The 4,357-nt window shown below is 37.9% G+C and overlaps 1 pseudogene; it reads left to right on the top strand.

Moving 5' to 3' along the window:
• The first annotated feature begins 495 nt into the window (after positions 1-495).
• On the top strand, positions 496-3,700 carry LOC109438467 (mitogen-activated protein kinase 6; annotated as a pseudogene).
• Positions 3,701-4,357: the final 657 nt, after the last annotated feature.

Raw genomic sequence — 4,357 nt, 5'->3', positions numbered from 1 at the left:
TGATTTTTGACAAGGGTGCCAAAAGCATCCAACTGAGGATGAACAATCTTTTCATGTACACTGGTACTGGGAAAACTGGATATGCACATGCAAAGTAATGAAGTTGGATCCTAACCTTTCATTGAACACAAAAATTAATTCAAAAGGATCAAAGACCCTCATCCTCTCTTGTGGGTGGGGGTTACATGGTGGCAACTGCAGCAATGTGAGAACCTTGGAGACGCCCTCTGCTGCCGCCAGCATGGCTAGACACCTGTGCTGACACTGGGGGCTCTCTGCAGGCCCCACACTCCCTAGACGAGAAGAAGAAGTCCCATTGTTGGAGCAAGATGAACGGGAGATTTTACTGTGATTGTGGTGAGATGGAGCCACCTGATCACTAACAAAAGACAACTTCTGTTAACTAACAGCTGCCAGGGCTTCCTGTGAAAATATCCAGCAACAAAGGAAAAAAAGAAGCAAAATGGAAACAGTGCTTACTAGCACCTTAGAACGATGCTGCTGCTTGGTACCAGTCCAAAACTGAATGTATTTGCACTGAGGAAAATGCTCATAGAAGTCTGCTATGTGCATATTTATTCACATTTTTATTAAATGTTAAATCGTTTAGCACAGTAAATCCGAGTGTATAATATGTAATTTCATCTGTTTGAGTTTCTTTCTTTTTTTATTAAAGTTTCTTGGGGTGACAATTGTTAGTAAAGTTACATAGATTTCAGGTGTACAATTCTGTAATACATTATCTATATCTCACATTGTGTGTTCACCATCCAGAGTCAGTTCTCTTTCCATCAGCATATGTTAGACCCTGTTTACCCTCTTCTAGAGCCCCTCTCCCCCGTCACTCTCTGGTAACCCCTAAATTATTGTCTATATCTATGAGCATTTGTTCCTTCATTTGTTTGTCTCGTTCTGTTCTTTTGTTGTTTTCAATTTTATATATGACATATCAGTGAAATCATATGGTTCTCTACTTTTTCTGTCTGACTTATTTTACTTAGCATTATACTCTCAAGATCCTTCTGTTTGAGTTTCTTAAGTGATTTATTTAAATGTCTGCAGACTTGCTGCCCCTTTCTTGAACCATGAGTACTGCGATCTTTTTAATGCTCAGTATGAGGAGAGCTTTTTGAGCTTTAAATCTAAGTGGAATTCAACAGGCCTGGTTGGCATATGCAACAAACATCAAGAACCCATCTTGCTGTGGAAGCAAAATTATTTTTCTTCTCCCATTTTGAAAGATCTTTCTTTTGGATACCAGTTTTCTTCCTTATTTACACAAGTTCAATAATTTGAAAGGAAAAGGCAATAGTAAGGGTTTCAAAAGAGCAGAGAAATTTGAGTCTCGTGAACATTCATGGTTTTGATTTGGGCTCTAGGTGTATGGACTTAAAACCACTGGGTTGTGGAGGCAGTGGATTGTTTTTTTTCTGCTGTAGACAATGACGGTGACCAAAGAGTAGCCATTAAGAAAATTGTCCTTACTGATCCCCAGGGTGTCAAACAGACTCTATGTGAATTCAAAATTATTAGAAGACTTGACCATGATAATATTGTGAAAGTGTTTGAAATTCTTGGTCCTAGTGTAAGCCAGTTAACAGATGATGAGGGCTCTCTCACTGAACTGAACAGTGTTTACATTGTTCAGGAGTACATGGAGACATACTTAGCTAATGTACTGGAGCAGGGCCCTTTACTGGAAGAGCATGCCTGGCTTTTCACGTATCAGCTGCTACGTGGGCTCAAATACATTCCCTCTGCAAACATACTGCACAGAGATCTCAAACCAGCTAACCTTTTCCTTAATACTGAAGACTTGGTGCTGAAGGTAGGTGATTTTGGTCTTGTGTGGATCATGGATCCTCATTATTCCCATAAGGGTCATCTTTCTGAAGGATTGGTTACTAAATGGTACAGACGGCCATGTCTCTTACCTTCTCCTAATAATTACACTAAAGCCACTGACATGTGGTCTGCAGGCTGCATTTTTGCTGAAATGCTAACCGGTAAATCCCTCTTTGCAGGTTCATGTGAACTTGAACAGATGCAGCTAATTTTATAATTGATTCCTGTTGTACATGAGCAAGATCATCAGAAGCTTCTCAGCGTAATTCCAATTTGCATCAGAAATGACATAACTGAGCCACACAAACCTTTAACTCAGCTATTTCTGAGTGTTAGTCAAGAAGCACTGGATTTCTTGGAACAAATTTTGACATTTAGCTCCATGGATTGGTTCACAGCAGAAGAAGCACTTTCCCATACTTGCATGAGCATATATTCTTTTTATTCTTTTGCAATGGATGAGCCAATATCAAGTCATCCTTTTCATATTGAAAATGAAGGTGAAGATACTTTGCTTTTGGATGAAACTCATAGTCACACTTATAACTGGGAAAGGTACCATGATTACCAATGATTGGCCTATACATAAAAACTTTAATATTGATGACGTTCAGCTTGACCCAAGAGCTCTGTCTGATGTCACTGATGAAGAAGATGTACAAGTCAATCCTTGAAAATATTTGGATTGGGATCATGAAAAGTATTTGGAGGATCCTCCTTTTGATACCAGTTACTCTACTGAGCCTTGCTGGCAGTACACAGATCATCATGAAAACAAATATTGTGATCTGGAGTGTAGCCAGACTTGTAACTACAAAATGAGATCGTCATCATCATATTTAGATAATTTAGTTTGGAGAGAGAGTGAACTTAACCATTACTATGAACTGAAGTTTATTATAGATCTTTCCAATTAGAAGGAATGAAGCAAAGAAAAATCAGATTAATAAGGCAAGTCAAAATGTAAAAGGAATGGATTGGTTAAAGCCCAGGTACCTCTGGAGGAAGCATCACAGCAACTGGCTGAAAAATAAAGGGAGAAGAACCAGGGATTTGACTTTGATTCTTTCATTCCAGAAACTATTCAATTTTGTTCACAACATGAGCCTACTGATGGTGTTGATAAATTAAATGATTTGAATAGCTCAGTGTGCCAACTGGAAATGAAAACTTTGATATCAAAGTCAGTAAGCTGAGAAAAACAGGAAAAAGAAATGGTAAGTTTGGCTCAATTAGAAGCTTTGTATCAATCTTCATGGGATACCCAGTTTGTGGGTGATGGGGAGGACTGTTTTCTCATAAATCATTTTATTGTGAGGTAAGCAAGGTTGAACAAATTGATAAGGAAAACACACCAGTTGTGTGTGTGTGTTTGTGTCCTTGGGCATGTCACTCAACCTCTCCCAAATCTCTAGTTTTCTCATCTGTGAAATGAGGCATCATAATAGCACCTATCATAACGTTGTTGAGAAGATTATGTCAGCTAATGTATCACAACACACATTCACATAGTGTTCAATAAATGCTATGTCTACAACTAAAAACGCAATAACAAAAACAACAACACACCAGTTACTTGGACAAGTTCATTAGCACGAAAGAAGATACTGAAATGCCAGAACCTGAGCCTGTAAAGGATGGGAAGCTTGGGGAGAGAGGAAATGAAGAATTTCTGAGTAGTAGTGGGGAATTCCTCTTTAGCAAGCAGCTTCAATCCATAGGCATCCCACAGTTTCACAGACCTATGGGGTCACCACTTAAGTCAATACAGGCCGCATTAACACCTTCTGCTATGAAATCTTCCCCTCAGATCCCTCATAAAACATACAGCAGCATTCTGAAACATCTGAACTAAAAGACTCAGCAGACATTTCTCATTGTATTCTTCATGAAATGTATTTGTCTTTTTTATTACTAGTGTTTAAGCCATTTTATTTTTTACTTGAATCAGATGGTGTCATTTAGAAAGGATTTTATTAGTTCTTGGTTTTCATTTTTTAAAAGATTTTTACTAAACTACAGCTAACACACAACATTAGTTTCAGGTGTACAAAAGAGTTATTGAACATTTATATACCTAAAGAAGTGATCACCATGATAAGTCCAGCATCCATCTGACACTGTACCATGCTATCATGATATTATTGACTATATTGCCCATGCTGTATATTATATCCCCATGACTTATTTGTTTTATATGTGGAAATTTGAACCGCTTATTCCCCTTCACATACCCCCCTTTTTTCATTTTTCAATTACAGTTGACATTCAATATTAATTTCAGGTGTACAGCATAGTGGTAGGATATTTATATAATTTAAGAAGTGCTCCACCTGGCACTATACACCTTATTACCATATTATAGACTATATTCCCTATGCTTTACTTTATATCCTCATGATTATTTTTTAACTACCAATCTGTACTTCTTAATGCCTTCAGCTTTTCACCCTGTCCCTCAAGCCCCCTCCCATCTATCACCCCAATAAATCTAGTAGCATCTGACACCATA

The sequence above is a fragment of the Rhinolophus sinicus genome, chromosome X, assembly GCF_036562045.2.
Source record: "Rhinolophus sinicus isolate RSC01 chromosome X, ASM3656204v1, whole genome shotgun sequence".
NCBI lineage: Eukaryota > Metazoa > Chordata > Mammalia > Chiroptera > Rhinolophidae > Rhinolophus > Rhinolophus sinicus.
The sequence above is the reverse complement of the archived record's forward strand: the minus strand, read 5'-3'. Positions and strand labels throughout refer to the sequence as shown.